This window comes from Dromiciops gliroides, chromosome 2 (genome assembly GCF_019393635.1).
Source record: "Dromiciops gliroides isolate mDroGli1 chromosome 2, mDroGli1.pri, whole genome shotgun sequence".
Taxonomy (NCBI): Eukaryota; Metazoa; Chordata; class Mammalia; order Microbiotheria; family Microbiotheriidae; genus Dromiciops; species Dromiciops gliroides.
Window position 1 is genome coordinate 30,257,414 of NC_057862.1, and position 19,789 is coordinate 30,277,202.

General features: G+C 40.1%; 1 protein-coding gene and 1 pseudogene across 2 annotated transcripts in view; one reads left to right on the forward strand and one right to left on the reverse strand.

The window, feature by feature from the left end:
- The window catches only part of CTNNA3 (catenin alpha 3), a 2,043,451-nt gene that overhangs the window by 1,806,002 nt on the left and 217,660 nt on the right, over nucleotides 1-19,789 (reverse strand). The gene's annotated exons all lie outside the window — the stretch shown is intronic.
- On the forward strand, nucleotides 12,878-13,262 carry LOC122740435 (annotated as a pseudogene).

Here is a 19,789-nt window from a genome sequence, read left to right on the forward strand (position 1 = left end):
AATTTAAAAATACCCTCCAGAGCTTTCTCATCTGTAAAATGGGAATGATAATACTGCCCATCTCAAAAGAGTTGTTTTCGACACCAAATGAGATAATGGATGTAAAATGTTATGCAAGCATTAAAGTACCATTTAAATGTTAACTGTTGCTATTCTAGGGTTCACCTATTCAATACACTGTCAAATGAAAGAGCATATGTAAAGCTCTTTATAAAATCTCAAGTCCTATGTTAGTGCTAATTTTTTTCCTTTTTTTTTTTTTTTTGCGGGGCAATGGGGGTTAAGTGACTTGCCCAGGGTCATACAGCTAGTAAGTGTCAAGTGTCTGAGGCCGAATTTGAACTCAGGTACTCCTGAATCCAGGGCCGGTGCTTTATCCACTGCACCACCTAGCCGCCCCCCCCCCCCCCGTGCTAATTATTAATAATCTTGATAGCCTTGCTTCCCTGTTCTTCTTTTTCAACAGTTTCCTGGTTACACAAAATGCTAGTCCCTAAAAGAGTGATTTGATTTGATTTTTTCACATGTTGTTCAATAGGAGGAGAGGGACAGCTAGGTGGCACAGTGGATAAAGCACAGGCCCTGGATTCAGGACTTCCTGAGTTCAAATCCAGCCTCAGACACTTGACACTTAACTAGCTGTGTGACCCTGGGCAAGTCACTTAACCCTCATTGCCCTGCAAAAAAATAATAATAATAATAATTGTGATAGCCTATAATTTCATGACACCTCTCATGTCCTCCCTAGATGTTTTCTCTCCAGAACAAACATCCCCAGTTCCTATATGATCATCAAGGACACAAGCTTACAGTGTATTATAGAAGACACAGTCCATAAACAATAAAATATAAAATAATGCTTACCATATCATAGAAATAGAGCCCATACAATGTTAGAGCTATAAGAAATCTTAGAAAGCATGACCTGATTATTTTACCCATAAGCCAAGAATAAATGAATAACACAACACTCTAAGCCAAATCTTTGCAAAAACAGTATTTGAGCTTAGTCTTGAAGCAAGTCATGTGCATACATGGGGGCCTCTGTTAATTAAATAAATCTTAATTTCTTTCAGTAGTATGGGCATCAGCTCCCCTTAAAGGGAAGACAAACTATGCAGGTGGGAGTTCACGTACAGCCAGACAGCTCTAACTTCAGTTGGAGGTAGAAACAACAAATCATAGGTGATGTTTTAAAATTAACTTTAGAGGAAGATACACTGAAAAAATAAGAGTTTTTTGAGCTTGGGGCAGACATGGTGGGGTTGGGGAAAGATCACCGTGTTTCTTTGGGTAATTCATTGGGGTTTCTGGATGGAAATTAAGGGCAGTAAGAGGAAAAAGAAGCTTTTTTTAAGGAAGAACTCCCTTTACAAAATACAAAATGAGGCTTTGGGAATTCAGAAAGACCCAGACAGCAATGCCATTGAGACTGAAGGCCCCTCCTTTCTAAACAAAAAGAAATGCCAGGACAACCCTGCTGTGTGTAGGGCAGCTAATGGAAAGAGACTAGGTGACTGTTTTTCACTCTCCAAGGTGCTGAAAGCCTGAATTTGGACTATCAAGTTTATTGGGGATGTGGGGGGTGGGGAGAGGAGTTCATCAAATTCTCCTCTTCTTGATATCTTATCCTTGTAATCCTTGCCCAGAGTGTCATAAGAAATAATGAACAAAATGCTTTCAGAGAAACCTGGAAGACTTATATGAATTGATGCAGAGTAAAGTGAGAAAACTCACAACTTACATAACAGCATTGTGAAGACAATCAACTTTAAAAGACCTGAGAATGACTGGCATAATGCCCAACCACAATTCCAAAGGACCACTTATAAAGCCTACCCATCTCCTCACAAAATGGTGATAGACTCAAAATACGCAATAAGACTTTTGGTTTTTGGACATGTCTGATGCAGTAATTTGTTTCTTCTAACTATGCGTATTTGTTTTTTAAAACAGCAGCTAGGTGGTGCAGTGGATAAAGCACCTGGATTCAAGAGTACCTGAGTTCAAATCCGGCCTCAGACACTTGACACTTACTAGCTGTGTGACCCTGGGCAAGTCGCAAGTCACTTAACCCCCATTGCCCTGCGGGGGAAAAGAAAAAAAAAAGCATTTGGTCTTTTTTTCCTAATGTGGGAAGAGATGGGAGGAAGATAAAATAAATTTTTAATTGGAAAATAATCAAATTTAATTTGTAAAAAGGCTACCAGAATAATGCTCCCAAATAGCAAAACCAACTTAAAATAGAAGCAAACTTTTCCACTGTGTATTGGGATAAATATCTAGAGATGGTTTTCTGAAATATGGCATATAGGGGATAAAATTCAGCCTAAGATCTCATTGGTATGAGGAAATGCCAGTGAAAGAAAGAAATTCATGTTGCCATTGCTGGTTGGCATTTTCTTTTTAATTAATGGTCACACAGAGTTTCCTAGATTACTAAGAGGTAACTTACCCAGGATAACATACTTAGCATGTCGCAGAGGCAATTCTTGACTAAAATCAGCTGTCTACCATTAGGCAATCAATACTACCTCATTCAATATACCTAATAGTCCTTCATCTGTTTGGTTTTTTTGTTTGTTTTGTTTTTTGATGCAAGGTTTTTGTTTGGGGTGTGTTTTTTTTTTAATATAGAAAACCGCAAAACAAAAATCACGACAGTTGTCATAAAAGGCCGGTCTCCTACTTCTAAACAGTTACAGAGCAATCAAAAAGGAAAAACTGAGCTAAGAATCATGTGTTTAATCACCTATAAACTACACCATCTAGCCACCTCTGATACATAGCAGGTAATTCATAAAGGACCACGTGCCCAGGATCCATAGACTTTACGTGTGAGAGAGGCAGGATGTGAACTCATGTCTTCCCAACTTTAAAGGTGTCTCTCTACCCAATATGGATAACTATCATCTAGAACAACACAGTGAAATATGGTTTGGGAACTGCGGCTTACACCTGTATCATATGGATTACAGACTTAAAGCTGGAAGCGACCCCAGGTGTCATCAAGTCTAATGCCACCCTTATCATTTTCAGGTGAAGAGATTGAGGACCAGATGTTAAATGATTTAGTCAAGTTCACATAAACAGTGAAAGAATCAAAAACAGGATCTGAACCCACATCCTCAGACTCCTGAGACAATACTCTTCCTACTGTACTATGATGAACAATTGAAGCCTTTGAAGGGAAATTCTTTTGCCTACACTCACTTAGATGAAAAGTAGATCAAAAAAAAAAAGAAAAGAAGAGAAGAGAAAAAATAAAAGTAACAAATCCAAGATTCAAACCCAGGCTATGTCACACCAGACCCTGCACACCATGAGACTAGTGAGATCCATTCCCTCTCTAATGCCAGGTTGAGAACCCGATGACAGTTTCCAAGTATTTTGCAGAAAACTAGTTTCTGAATTCCAGAGATAATCTACTGAAAAATTGCCCACCTGCTACACAAGTGCACAGAGAAGAAAAAATATGTAAATATGGGCTGAGTAAAGGTTTGAGAGTATACAATTGAATTTATTCTCTTGAGAACATTTTGGGGGGAAAAGAATTTAGTCACAGGAACATGAAGCAACTGGTTGGCTAAGCTGGAGTCCTGAAGGGAGAAGGGGCAGGTGGGAAAACTGTATTCCTGTTTTAACTTCTCTCAAGCACTAAGGCAGATTGCTAACTTGAACTTGAAGCTCACTGTTCCCTTTTTAGTAATTTTGCTTGCTTTAGTGATTAATTGTTGATTGTCTTAAGACAGACAGGCAGAAATGAGATAGACTCACTTCACTGAACTTTCTGAAAATTAGAGGCCATATATCTAATCAGTTGCCAAGTCAAATCTCTTCTAACTCTCAAACATTTCATATATACATCCTCTTCTCTCCACTCAGATGGCAATCAGCTTGGTTCAGGGCTTCAACATCTCTCACCTGGCCTATTGCAGAGCCTCCTAATTGGTCTCCTTGTTTTAAGTCTGTCTTGTCTCCAGTCTTTCCTACACACAATGACCAAAGTGATCATTCTAAAACACAGTTCGTTTCATGTCACTCCTCTACTAAATAAATTTCAATGGCTCCCTATAACATCTAGTATTAAATGTAAACTTATCTGTTTGGCATTGAAAACCCTTCACAACTTACCTCCAAACTATTTTTCTAGATTTATTCTACATTACTGACCTACTCTATCCAAACCAGTCTTCTTAACTTTCCTCAAACACAACATTCCATGTCTCACCTCAGTGTCTTCCTTTACTCAGGGTCTACTACACGTCTGGAATGTATTCATCTCTCACCCCCACATTTTAGAATCTCTGGCTTCCTTCATATCGCAAAACAAATGCTTTCTCCTACTCTTCCCCAATGCCTAGTTCCTACTACCACCACTGGTAGCTTGTGTTTCCTTTGTATGTACTTAGATGCATCAAAGTTTTCTTTCCCAATAAAATGTAATCTCCTGAAGGATTGAGGTTGGTGTTGTTTTTTTCACGTCTCCTAAACCTAACACTGTGCTTGGCATCCAGTAGGTGTTTAGAGATGTTTGTCAATTGATTAACATCAGATAATACATTAATAACACAGTTTACTTCTGTAACATTGCTTTTTTGTCATTTGTTTTTAAGGCTTAAAGTGGGTAAAAATGTTTGCCACTAGATCATCCATTTCTAACATGCACAGAAATGGGAAATCATATTCCATACATTATTAATGACCTGAAAAATGTCCAAATGAACAAATCATAAAAAGAATAGATTCTAGAATAGGATTTTATGAACATGTAAATTAGTTATGAAAACATTTTAATAGGGTATTCCCAAGGCACAAACAGATTATAATTACAGCAGCTGTTAAGAGAAATAATAAAATTGTGACATATTACAATAAATGAATGAATACCTAGGGATAGAAATTAATTACTGGAGTTGTTCCAGTCAAGACATATAGCTACTGATGAGGTTTTTCTTCTTCCTAGGAATTCAGAATAATGTATTTTCCAGAGCTTGATGTAAGGGGATTGTTATAATAATAATCATCACATTTATTTTAACACCTTAAGTCCTGCAAAGTGTTTTGCTCATAGGACCTCCTTCAGACGAGGCAGTTTAAGCATTGTTATTCTCATTTTGCTTTTTAGGAAACTAAGGCTCAGAAAAATTAAGTGACTTGGCCAAGGTCATACAGATTATAAAATTTCAAGCTACTGTTCAAACACAGATCTCACTTGATCACTAATACAATGCTCTTTCCATTATCTTATGCCACTGGGTACCTAGGATGGTGCCTATTACTGCATTTCCAGGAAAATGGTTGTCACAACCATGCTATCACAGTGAGGAGAACTGAGATTTTATTTTAAGTGACTACGTAAAACATTTTTGTTCAGATATTTTACAGCTAAAATTGGTTTTAAAAAGAACCCAGGTATCCTAAATAACTTCCAGTTTCTAGCTTTTTCACAAAGGAACCTTTCTAAATTTTATAATACTTTATTTTATGAGTCTAAGTCAGCTGAGGAATAGTTACACCCAGCTGAACAAAACACCAAGAAATAGAATATAAGGTCCATGAGGGCAGGAATGCTTTCATTTTTGGTTTTGTTTTTAACCCCAGCAGTTTACAGTCAGTGGAAAAGCATTTATTAAGAACCTGCTATTTATTGTGCTGGGCACTCTGCTAAGTGCTGGGGATACCAAGAAAGGAAAAAGACAGTCCCTGCTTTTCAGGGAGCTCAGAATCTAATAATTGTGCAAGGCACTGTTTGCAAACAGCCATGGACTATCAAGCTATATAGAGGATCAATTGGAAAAAATCAACAAAAGGAGGGCAGTAGAATTAATAAATGCTTTTTTGTGGGGCAATGAGGGCTAAGTGACTTACCCAGGGTCACACAGCTAGTAAGTGTCACATGTCTAAGGCCGGATTTTAACTCAAGTCTTCCTGAATCCAGGGCCAGTGCTTTATCTACTGGCCACCTAACTGCCCCCAGTAAATGCTTTTTAATTGATGGATCTTTCCCTCTGGATTCAAAAGGATTCTGAAAAACTTCATTATTCAAGGTACCTCTATAGCAGCAGTTCCCAAACCATCTTCCATGGAACCATGGTGTCTCATATGAGCTAGATCTGGAGTCAGGAGATCCGAGTTTGAATCCTGGCACTGCCACATACCACTAATGATACTTGGACCCTATAACTCTGAATCAGACGCTCTTTCCATCATATAGAATGCTGAAAGCTGGAATTTCATAGTTAATATTTTAAAGAGCATCATGGATCTGGAGCTCAAAGGAACAGAGTACAACCTCTTCAATTTACAGTTAAGGAAACTGGGAGCCAGAGAAGAAAAGTGATTTACCCAAGGTCACTCAATTGTGAAGTGAATTTCAATTCTGCCTCTGATACTTAGTAGCTATGTGGCCCAGAGTATAGTATTTAATCTCTTTCAGCATCTCAATTGCCATGCCTATAAAATGGGGATAATTGTATTTATCTCACAGAGTTGCTATGATGAAAATCACTTTGCAAACCTTAATGAAGATTTATGGAAATAGGAGTTCCTCCCACACATTGAATGACTTTGTGATTCCACTGATGTGAATGTCTCCTTCAGTGATACAGTTCCCCACCCAGCCATGCCTTCCTATCCTCCATGACTGTTGTCCAGGCCAAATTCCACTCATATCCTCCCCTGAGTCCTTCATATGGATTGTAAACCTCCTGGAGACCTTCCACTGTATTTTATAACAGTGTTTGAGAGTATAAAGCACTGGCCCTGGAGTCAGGAGGACTTGAGTTCAAATCCAGCCTCAGACACTTGACACTTTCTAGCTGTGTGACCCTGGGCAAGTCACTTTAACCCTCATTGCCCCTCAAAAACAAAACAAAAAACAAAAAAACAGTGTTTGTGAGCATCGCATATTTATCCCTCACTCTTACTGTAATATATTTCTTGCCATATCCAGCACTTAACACAGTGCCTGGCACAGAGTAGGTGCTAAAAAACTACATGTTGACTGTTGATTGACCAGTCCGTGTTAAATTTTTCAGTATGGAAATTAATATGATGATCACAATAATGATAACAACGACAAGAATAACATTTATCTCATCTTTTAAGTCCTGCAGAGCATTCTACACATACTACATAGTTCATCTGAGACTCACAACATCCATTTGAGGCAGATACTTTAGTGAGAAAACTAAAGCTGAAAGAGGAAAATTGACTTGGCCAGGTTTGCACAGCTAAGTAAGTATCTAAGGCAGAGATTCCAACTTGTGTCCTGAATTCTATACATTATGGCATCTAGTTGCCTTAATTTCCTCTGGGTTTTTTTCCAGAATTATACCAATCCTCCTTCATCCCAAAGGTATTGCAGTGGATGAAGAACTGGCCCTGAAGTTGGGAGGAACTGAGTTCAAATCTCACCTCAGACACTTACTAGCTGTGTGACCATGGCTAAGTCACTTAACCTCAATTGCCTTAAAAAAACACACCCAGGGCCATCTCCAGCCATCCTTATATATACCTTGCCACTGAACCCAGATTGATTCCCAGAGGAAAGAATGAGTTTGGGGACCTTGCACAGCCCTCTCTCATTTAAATCCAATTTACCGCAAGTCATGACATCACCGTGATGTCATGGTTCTCTTTGAGAACAAAAGACAAACAACATGACATAACCCCAGATAGATTGGTCTCATTCCACCTCAGTTACCCAACCTACATATTTTGAAGGCCAAGGGCTCCAGGGCAAATTAATTTGGTACAGCTACGTGGTGCAGTAGATAGAGGACTAGGCCTGGAGTCAGAAAGACTCATCTTCCTGAGTTCAAATCCAGCTTCAGACACTCACTAGCTGTGTGACCCTGGGCAAGTCACTTCGCTCCAGTTGCCTCAGTTTTCTAATCTGTAAAATGAGCTGGAGAAGGAAATGGCAAACTATTCCAGTATTTTTGTTTTGTTTTGATTTTTTAGTGAGGCAATTGGGGTTAAGTGACTTGCCCAGGGTCACACAGCTAGTAAGTTTTAAGTGTCTAAGGCTGGATTTGAACTCAGGTACTCCTGAATCCAGGGCCAGTGCTCTATCCACTGCGCCACCTAGTTGCCCCCTATTCCAGTATCTTTGAAAAGAAAACCCCAAATGGGGTCACAAAGAGTCAGCCATGACTGAAAACAATTGAACAACAAGCTCTACAGGACTGAGTAGGCCTAGAATTTGATAATAATATATCCTCAGTATGACCAAAAGTCCTATACCAAAGTCCATGGGTCACAAATTTAGAGCTGACAAGGACCTTAGAGGTCATCATAGCCAAACTCCTTATTTTACATATAAGGAAATTGAAACCCAGAGCAGTTACTTGGCTTTAAGGCTACAGAGGTAGTATACATTTGAAGCTCCAGAGTCAAGTATCTTTCTACTACACCATTTGACCTCCACACCCAAGTGTGACTCCAACTAAAAGAGGAACCTAGGTTTCTTTTTTTTTTTGGGTGGGGCAATGAGGGTTAAGTGACTTGCCCAGGGTCACACAGCTAGTAAGTGTCAAGTGTCCGAGGCCAGATTTTAACTCAGGTACTCCTGACTCCAGGGCCAGTGCTTTATTCACTGTGCCACCCAGCTGCCCCCGGAACCTAGGTTTCTGAAAACTCTACCACTGAAGTATAATATCTGGTAAATCCAGAAAAGTTCCCAGCTAGGTCAAATCTGGACCATGTTCTATCCAGGGCTCTTTATTTTATTTCCAGATACTGAATCAGAGGGCCTGGAAATGCATTTTTCTTAGAAGGCAGTTAGGTGGCACAGTGGATAGAGTATTGAACTTGGGGTCAGGAAAATCTAAATTCAAATCCCTCCTTGGATATTCACATGGCTGTGTGGCTCTGGGCAAGTCAGGAAAATCTGACTTCAAATCTGGCCCCAGACACTTACTAACAGTGTGACCCTTAGCAAGTCACTTAGACTCCGTTTCTCAATTTCTTCATCCACCTATTTCAGAGTGTTATTGGAAAGATAAAAGAAACTAATATTTAAATACTCTGAAAACCTGATAGTTCTATAGATATGCTAGCTATCAATGCATTAGCTACTATTTATTCCCATTTGCAGATGTGAGAGGAAAAAATATTTAATTTCATGGTCCTACCAGGAAAATATTGTTGTTTGTCCTTCATTCTCAAAGAAGATCATGATATCAGGGTGATGTCACAACTTGAAGGCTACTGGATTTAAGTGAGGGAGGGCTGTACAAGGTCACCAACTTCACTCTCTCCTCCAAATCCATCGGGATGCAGTGGCAAGATATACATCAGGACAACTGAAGATAGCCCCAGATTTTTAAGGCAATTGGGGTTAAGTGACCTGCCCAAAGTCACACAGCTACTAAGTGTCTGGAGTGAGATTTGAATTCAGGTTCTCCTGACTCTAGGGCCAGTGTTTTATCCACTGTGCCACCTAGCTGCCCCACTAGGAAAATAACTTCTAAATGAAAAACCCTCATCCTCAACTAATGCCTGCTCAAGTGGGTCTGACTACTTTTGCTAAGCTATGACCTTTTGCCTGAATCAACCCTGCAGCTCTCATCCAAAAACAACAACAACAACAACAGAACAACAGCAGCAACAACAACAGCTGGGCCAGCCCACAGGATCAGAACTTAGTCTGAAAGTACAACAATCTCTCCCACTCATGGTTCTGAAGGACAGCAGCCAGATCAACAAGGTTTATGGCTTCTCCAACAGGTACATTGGGGCTGTGCTGTGGCACTTGTCTTTTAATTTGGTTAGCACTTCAGGGAGAAAAAAAAATGTCCTATAGTAAGTAAACAGAATGAATGACAAGCCATCTGGCAGGAGATTCATCCAGAAGGTAGGCAATAGACGAAAACATGCTTCATTAATATTTCTTCATGAGATGCATTTTCAATGGGAAAGCCTTGGCTTAGGCTTTAAAGATGGAAGAGATATTAATGACTATCTGGTCTTAAACTCCATTTTACAGGTAAAATGAGGTCCAGAGAGGACAAGTGTCTTTCCCAAGGGAGCAAAATATCATAGCCACAGGAGGTAGTAGACAGCCTAGCAAGATTTTCTGACCCCAAATTTTCTAGATTCAGCCCTATACCCTTTTGCTGCTCCTTTCTTCTGGGTCTACACTGCCATGGCTTTCAGATAGACCCATACTCAACCCATACTCCTTCCTATTGGCCTTTTAGTCTCCATAGTCTCACCCCTCCAAAATGTTCTGCCATAGTTCAATAAAACCAAGGTTTATCCAAGTATCTTCTAGGTATAGAGCATTGCAGAATGAACCAATGACGCATAAATAAAAAACATTAGTTCCTACTTTCAAGCAGTTTACCATCTAGTAGGGAGAGGGGTAAGGTAAAGAAATAGTATATGTAAATAATAACAATGGAGGTGGGGCAACTAGGTGGCACAGTGGATAAAGCACCAGTCCTGGATTCAGGAGGACCTGAGTTCAAATCCGGCCTCAGACACTTAACACTTACTAGTTGTGTGACCCTGAACAAGTCACTCAACCCTCATTGCCTTGCAAAAAAAAACAAATACTAATAACAATGACAACAGTAACACATCTACATATTACATTGAAGTTTATAAAGCTCTAGCCTCACAACTTAACACATTACATGAGTAACGCAAGTATCATCTGCTCTATTTTACAGATGAGTTCTAATAAAAAATGGAACATGTTAAGTGCATATGGCAGGTTAAATAAAGTGTCTGTGAACTGAGGGAGAAAAGAATCACTTCTAGTTTGAAAGATAATTTCTATACTATACTTAATTATATGTTCTATAATTTGTTGTGCTGTATATTACCACAAAGCACAGAATAATAGAAAGAACACTGGCTTTGCAGACAGAAAATCCCAGTTTGAAACCTTGTGCTAACATGTCATTCCTGAGGCCAAAAGTATGTCACTTTCCTTCTCTGAGGCTCAGTTTTTTATTCATAAAATTGGGATACTAATGTCCCTATTACCTACCTCACAGGTTTGTTGTGGGAAACATGCTTCAAAATCTATAAAGTGGTACGCAAATATGAGATATTAATAGGTAGTATTTCTAGTGTTTCACTATTTATCTCTTTGGTGGCTTCAAGTGGATTAAGCAAAACCAGACATGGATGGATGGATGGATGGATGGATGGATGGATGGATGGATGGATGGATGGATGGATGGATGGATGGATGGATAAATGAATGAATGAACAAACAAATGAATGAATGAATGGATGAATGAATGAAAATGAATGTATTAATTGCCTATCATGTGCCAAGCAGTATGTTAAGCACTAGAGATACAAATATAAAAGAAACCCCCTGCCTTCAAATAGCTAATAGTCTAATGGAGGAGACAACATATAAAGTGGGGTTGTGCCCAGGGAAGGGAGTTTGGGTTTGAGAAGTCACAAAGACAGGAAGTAGGGCCATAGATTGATGTCTTTTTCTGGGAATAATGGCAGTATGGGTTTATGATTCCAGAATTGGAAAGCAGGGCATAAGTGAGGAGGATAATATGAATGAGGGTAAGGCAGCAGGTGAGACAATAACTGGGAAACAAAATGAAGTATGGCTGGAACCATCCTACAGAGAGTGAACCCCTCTAAGTTAGAACAGCACAGATGTTAGGCTGGGAGTTTCAGAGCTAAGATTAAATCCTCTATGGTATGGTATATGGCCTTAAGGACAAAGCAAATAAAGAAGAGATGGCCAGGGATTCAACTAAAGGGAGTTTAGGATCTCCAAAGTTATAGGTTGGGAATACATAGGTTCAAATCCTGCATCAGGCATTTATTATCTCACTGGACATTATCAAGTCACTTCTCCCCTGACTACTTCTTGTTGTTGTCGTCGTTGTTTTTCATTTTCCTCATCTATAAAATGGAGGTGATAATATTTACATTAACTACATTGAAGAGTCAGTTGTTGAAGGAAACTTCTCTAAATCTCAATTTCCTCATTTGTAAAATGGAGATAATACCTGAAGAAGTTGTTTGATTGTCATGAGGCTCAAGCAAGATAATATATGTAAAGTATTTTGAAAACCTTAACATATGCATCAGTTACAATAATGATTAATACAGTTCTCATTGTCCTCTGATTTCAATATGAGCTGCTCCCTGAGGCCATCAGACATTCTTTGACTAGTCCAAGGGATGATCTGCATATTTTGCCATTTTCTAAGATTAAAAAAGGGCAGCTAGGTGGCTCAGTGGATAGAGCACCATCCCTAGAGTCAGGGGGACCTGAGCTCAGATCTGACCTCAGAAACTTGCTAGCTATGTGACCCTGGGCAAGTCACTTAACCCCATTTGCCTCAGTTTCCCCATCTGTAAAATGAGCTGGAGAAGGACAAGGCAAACCACTCCAGTATCTTTACCAAAAAAACCCCAAATAGGGTCACAGAGAGCCAGACACAATTGAAACAATTCAACAACAACAAAGATTAAAGATAAAAACAAGTAGGGAAGGATGAGAGAGCAATAATGTTCTCCTAACCCAGTACAGAAGGAGAAATATCTACCTAATTCCCCTGTTGTGTAGGTAAAGCTAGTTCTTTTCCTTACAAAGCATTGAAACTACCTTCAAGACTGAATTGGGTCAGGAGACAAGGTTCCTGCTGTTGACACAGCTTCCTAGTTTGCCTGAGTACAAAAGGGCAATGGCCCTAGAATCTGAGGCTTCTGTCTCTGTTTATTTATTTATTCATTTATGTGTTTGTTCATTTATTCATTTAGTCATGTATTTATTTGTTTATTCATTCATTTATTCATCCATTTATTCATTTATTTATTTATGGGGGCAATGAGGGTTAATTTTTTTTTTTAATGGGGCTTTTCTGCCTTCTTGATCATCATGGCTCCTATGAAGAATTCTTTGATGAAAAGAGGCAAAAAAAAAAAAAAAAAAGAACCAAGTCCTCAAATTTACCCTGGATTGTACCCATCCTGTGGAAGATGGGATTATGGATGCTGCTAATTTTGAGCAGTTTTTACAAGAACGAATCAAAGTGAATGGAAAGGCCAGCAACCTTGGTGGTGGAGTCGTAACCATTGGGAGAAGCAAGAGTAAGATAATCGTGACTTCAGAGGTGCCATTTTCTAAAAGGTATTTGAAGTACCTGACAAAGAAATACTTAAAGAACAATCTATGGGATTGGCTTCTAGTGGTGGCCAATAGCAAGGAGAGTTATGAATTATGGGACTTCTAGATCAACCGGGATGAAGAGGAGGAGGATTAAACCCTCTAGGGTCTGGAAACATTTTGTATATGATATTGAATCTAAACCAAAAAGAAAAAAGAAATGGGTAGGGTTTGGGGGGGGGCAGTTGGGGGTGGAATGAGGGTTAAGTGACTTGCCCAGGGTCACACAGCTAGTAAGTGTCAAGTATCTGAGGCCATATTTGAACTCAGGTCCTCCTGAACCCAGGGCTGGTGCTTTATCCACTGCACCACCTAGCTGCCCCCTAGAATCTGAGGTTTCTGACAGGCCAGGGGCAAATGTTAACCCAGAGAAGCTGCCCTCAGCTTCATTCATGAGGAAGAGTCTTCCCCTGCAATGACTAAGTAAAACTCCTTTTTATTAACCCTTGATTGCCCTACATATGTTTTTGATTCGATCCGATCTCAAAGGCAAGCCCTAGTCAAACCTGGTCCATTGTGCCTGCCACCCTGATCCTGGCATCGTGTGGATTCATCCAGCCTACCTGTGACTCTGATTGTCACCATTTCTCTTGGAGTTCACCGTCTTGATTGTTTGCTTTTCTACCTTCCATGTCTGTGGAACCTTAAGATTTATCCAAAGCAGTTGCCTCACAATAACTCTGTGAGGTGTGTACTACAAGGCTTCTCATCCCCACTTGAGAGAGTAAGAAACTAGGAATCAGAAAAGCTAAGAGCTTTGCCCAGGGTCACTCAGCTAGTAAGTTTGAAAAGCTAGGGTGTTACCCTAAATTTCATCATTTTGAAACCAAATCTTTCACCTTCACCTCAAGCTATCTCCCCTGTTTAAGATAAACTGCTCTTACAGCTCCCTTACCTTCTCCTTCCTCTGAATCTTTACCCAAACAAAGAATAATTTCTACTCAACCTACTTTCCTAGCTCAAATATTTGTGTGTGTGTGTGTGTGTGTGTGTGTGTGTGTGTGTGTGTGTATTCCTACTGGATTATACTTTGGTCTTTCATAGCTCCTATGTAAGATTGAAACTCCCTAAGGGCATGGAACTTAATATTCTTTTATATGTAGGCCTGGTATCCAACCCCCTGTGGTTCTCAGGAAATACATAAGTGCCAAGAAAATCTGTTTTCTCTAGTGAGATGCTACCAGCAGGTACCAATCTGTTGCCAACTAGGAAATTTCCCTAAGTAATGCTTAGAATTCTATTGAATTGAGGGCAGCTAGGTGGTGCAGTAGATAAAGCACCAGCCCTGGATTCAGGAGTACCTGAGTTCAAATCCGGCCTCAGACACTTGACACTTACTAGTTGTGTGACCCTGGGCAAGTCACTTAACCCTCATTGCCCCACCAAAAAAATCAAATAAAAAGTAAAAAAAAAAAAAGAATTCTATTGAATTCCAACTTGAATTATCATTAAAACCAAGAACTATCTTCTCTGACCACTCTTTCTACCTTCCTTCCTGACCCCGGCCCTGGGCTGAGGGTTTCCCAGGGCTCAAGCAGAAGTTTCCCAAGTGGTCACTAGAATGAGTTGCAACTGGCCAGTTACCTGTCTCAGAGGCCACTGTGAAACTCTCAGACCCTCCCCTCATTTGTCCTCATGGGAAAAACATGGACTTCTGAGCTGAAAAAGACCATAAAGGTCATCTTTTATAATGCCTGCATTCAGGGGCGGCTAGGTGGCGCAGTGGATAAAGCACCGGCCCTGGATTCAGGAGTACCTGAGTTCAAATCCGGCCTCAGACACTTAACACTTACTAGCTGTGTGACCCTGGGCAAGTCACTTAACCCCAATTGCCTCACTTAAAAAAAAAAATATAATGCCTGCATTCTCTAGTTGGACAATCTAAGGCCCAGAGGGGAAAGGAGATGGGACTTACCTAACAATAGCCAAGTACCAAATGGCAAAACAAAGACTTGAACTCAGCTCCTCTAACAGGAGATATTGTAGAGACTGTAGAAAGAGGCCTGGATTTGGCATCACAAGATGTAGCTAGTTAGTTACTCCCTACATGAATGTGGACAAGTTATTTCATGATGAAGATTATTATTATTTTAATAGTTTTTCTAGTAGCTATAATTTATATGATGCTTTAAAACTTGTAAATATTTATTATTTCATTTGAGCCTCACAATCACACTGTAAGGTAGGGGCTAATAGGATCCCCATTCTCCACATGAGGGAAATGAAGCTAATAGAGGTTAAGTGGAAAAGGAGGAAGGGGGTATGCATTTATACAGTGCCTATTATGTTCCGGACACTATGCTAAGCATTTTACACATATTATCTCATTTGATTACCATAACCCTGAGAGGTAGGCATTCTTATTATCCCCAAATTGAGGAAACTGAGGCAAAGAGAGTTCAAGTGACTTGTCCGGGACTAGTCAGCTAATAAAGTATCTGAGGCCATGTTAGAACTCAGGTCTTCCTGACTCCAGGACTGTCTCTCTACCCACTGTACTACCTAGTTGCTTTGTGTGACTTGAGTGTCATGCTTTGATCATGGTTAAGCTTCTGAGTCAGGACTGAATTCAGGTCTTCCCAACTCCAAGTCCAACATTCTATCCAGTGTACCACCCAACTACCCTCTTGGGGTTCATGTTCTTCATCCATAAAATGAAGAGATTGAACTGAATGGCTTCTAAAGTTCCTTCCAGCTCCCAACCTATGATTATATGAATCCAGGCACAGAGTTCTTTCTGTAGTAAACAAGGCAAGGAAGGCTCAGATGATGTGACCTGGAAAGGACCTCAGAGGTTCACCCCCCCCTCATTTTACAGTTGAGGAAACTGAGGTGCAGAGAAAGGAAGTGGCATGCCTAAGGTGACCTAGCTGGGGAATAGCAGATACGTGGCTTGAGCCCAGGTCTCCAACCCCAAATCCAGAACTCTTACCAATCTACTTTTGGCCCTGAGAGCTTAGAAACATATTTATAGAAGCTCTATCTCTAAGCTATATGGGTTGCCTGGGCAGGCCAGTGCTCACTCATCCCAAACAAAAAATTCCCTTAAGTTTTCACCTGCCCATTCTGACTAGTCTGAAAGGATTAAAGCTCTATCTCTGAAAGAGAATGCCCATCACCTTGAACCCTTAGTATTCCTATAAATTCTGAGAGCTGTCTTAGATTTTTTTCTTTACCATCAGCCAATGAAATTAGACAGATGCAAAAGCTGAAGGGAGAGTCCCAGAGACATTAGACCTATTGCTTTTATATGTGACCGTGGGATGATAGATGGAGAGCGAGACAGGACCTTTGAGGCCATCTCATCTAACTCTTTCATTTCACAGCTGAGGAAACTGAGGCCAGAAAGGTTAAGTAACTTGCCCAAAGTCAAACAGGGAGTAAGTCACAGAGTAGAATTTTGAACCCAGGTCCCCATACCCCAAACCAAGGGCACTTGCCCACTGTTCCCTTTGTCTATCCTACTGAGTAATCATTGATTTCAATACTACGTGTAAACATAGAAAGGCTTAGCTTTGAGAAAGATTCCCCTAGCCAGTCCCTCATAAACTTACTTAACTTTTGTTTGTAATTAGTGTTCAGATGATGGCTTCTCTTCCTATTAAGTCTTAAACTCTGTTTCCATTGTGATTTCAGATGTAATTACTCCTCTTGTCTGGCAGCAGCTCAGAAGAAACGTGGCCATTCGTTGTGCTTCCATCCCATCGACAAACTCTGCTCAGAGTCATTCATTTTCTTTTTCCCAGTATCCTCCAAGTGTGAAAGAGCACTGGCAATAAATAGGTGCTCAAGACCCAGTAAATGAAAGAAAAGGAAAATAGGAAAGCTTTAATGAGGCTCATAGCAGGGTTTGAGGTAGAATCCCTGCTAGAAAGTTGGACTTGCAATCAAGGATGATCATGAATCAAATCTTATCACATATACTTGTTCTCTATGTGCCCATGGAAAAGCCATTTAACCTCACTAGTCTCAGTTTCTTCATCTGTAAAATGGGAATAATGATATTTATAGTAACCTACCTATCATGTTTTTTTTTACCAGTATCCATATCAGGGTTACTGTGAGTCTTAAGCAAGATAACAGATAGGAAGCAATCTGAGAACCTTAGGAAGAAAAGCAAGATCAATTATCCCACCCTGAGGCCTTAGGTTTCTGACTGTGGGAGTTCGACACATTATCCCACCCTAGAACCCTCCTTCCCATGCTGCTTATTTCCTGCCATCCTTATGCCATGCTCCTGCACTCCAGCCTCTTCATCAAGACCAGCTCTCCTGCTCCCACCCTGGGACCTTAGTCTTCTGACTGGAGTGGTTTTCCCAAATCTAGACTCCCCCAGTCCCAGAACACTGCTACTTCTTAGTCATCTTCCTGTCATTCTGCTTTGTCCACTTCCCCCTAACCCCCCTCCATTTTCTACCTCTAGCTCTGGGAACAGTTAGAGCATGTAAACTTCTGTTGGGGGTCAGGTAGAAATAATCAAGGCAAAATAGGAGAATGAAGAGATTGCTGTCTTCACAGTTAGGAAGACTTGGATCTGATACCATGCTCTGACACATGCTGGCTGGGTAACTCTGGGCAAGTGACTTAACTTTATAATGCTCTGGGTCATTTGAAAGTTGCAGAGCAAGTACTGACCTGCACTGATAAAGGGAGGTTCCTCAGTGGGAATTCCCCATGCTAATGAAATCATCAGCCTAGAGGATAGTTAAGATACAGAAATGAGAAGCAAAGGGAGGGAGAGAAGAATACAAAAAGGAAGAGATCAAGGTGAACATGGACTAGATTGACTTTGGAAAATTGCACACTGAATTTAAATCAAGCTCCTCCCTGAAACACAGGTCACTATTCTTTTTGTGGGACTGTAAGACTATAAAACTTGGAATAATACAGCCTCCAAAGAGCCAAGGTTGAGACTCATTCAAAGGGAAATGGAGGGACAGCTAGGTGGCTCAGTGGATTCAGGAGGACCTGAATTCAAATCTGTCCTCAGACACTTGACACTGTAATGATTGGAATGGCACCACCTACTGAAGACTTACTATAGGAAAGCTCCACCAAGAGGAGAATGCCTGAGGGCAAGGCCATGCAGCTTTTCCTTGGTATCCGGAAGTGATGTTTGCTCATGGGTACTGTCTATCAAGGCTACCAGCCAATCAACTTGAGGAGCCTCCTATTTTTCTTGGGAGGGGACAGGAAGGAGGAAGGAGGGCCTGCACAGAGATCTCTGGGTCTTTTGGGTTCCTGACTTGGTGGGGACAGCAGGAAAAGAGAGAGAAGAGCTGAGGAAAGATAGGATTGCGAGGTTGTAAGAATTCTGTTCTCAATCTTTCTCTCTCTATATTTCAATAAACCCTTAAAAATCTAAACTCATTTTATCAGTAATTTTAGTCAGTTTCCCTGAAAACTGGGGGAACAGATTAGAACCCACATTTAGAATTTTAAATTTCACAACACTTACTAGCTATGTGACCCTGGGCAAGTCACTTAACCCAATTGCCCCACAAAAGCAAAACAAAACAAAAGCAAAACAAAACAAAACAAAAAAACAAAGGGAAATGGAGAATCATACAGCACACTAAAAGCTCATCTCAAACCCCACTTCATAGTTAAGGCCCTTCTACTTTCTAGAACCTCCCCTCAGACATCCCCAAAATAATACTGTATTTACTTTGTATGTATGTAAACTGTGAATGTTTTTTCACCAGATGAAATGTAAACTCCTTGAGGACAATCGTTTCATTTTTGTTTTTCATCCCCATCACCTACTACAGTACCCAGCACCTTGTAGGTTCTTAAATGTTTTAGTGGCTAACTGATGATATGTGTGAGCAAATGCAACATTTCACAAAGAAGGAATTATGTGGCAAAAGTGGTTTAAAGGATATAAACAATGTCATGTAGGAATCATAAGGAGAAAGGCCAAATGAATAGTGAAAGCAAGGGCTAACCAAGGTATTCCACTGGAATCTGTCAAAAATACACAAGGAAGGCTCTCAGCACCTTAAGCACACAGGGTAAGCAAGAATGAGTCACAATCTGCATTGCTGAAGGTATTCACCAAATCAGTGGGATCACCCAATATGAGTACTTGAGTATGTCCTCATGGAACTACAGAGACACTAAAAGAAGAAATTAATTTCCTCTCCTATATGGACTAATATAAATGAGAGATACTTTCATTCTTTGAAAAGAAAAAGACCAGAGCCAACTGTGATCTGTGTGATGTGATCAGTCAAAAAGAATCTTTGACTTCAAGATAAATGTCTTTACTCAGGTCTCTTTTGGAGGCTTTGTAGTGACTGCTTCTTAAATTGTAAGGGACATTAACATTACGGTCTTACCAGATTTCCATTAGAATTGTACTGATGTCTAATGTAGGAAGGAATAGATGGGGATTCTCTAGCTTTTAAAATATAAAAGAAAGTTGCATTTGATTCACAATTGATGCCATAAAAACATCCTAAAATCCTAAAAATCCTTTTTAAATCAAATTATAATTCAATTCAGTAAGAATCTTTTAATGATTATTATATGCCAGGCCACTGTGCAAGGTTGTGAATACAAGGGAAAAGAGAAAAGAGTCCTGGCTTTACAGGGACTTCCAGCCTATGAGGAGAGATCCAC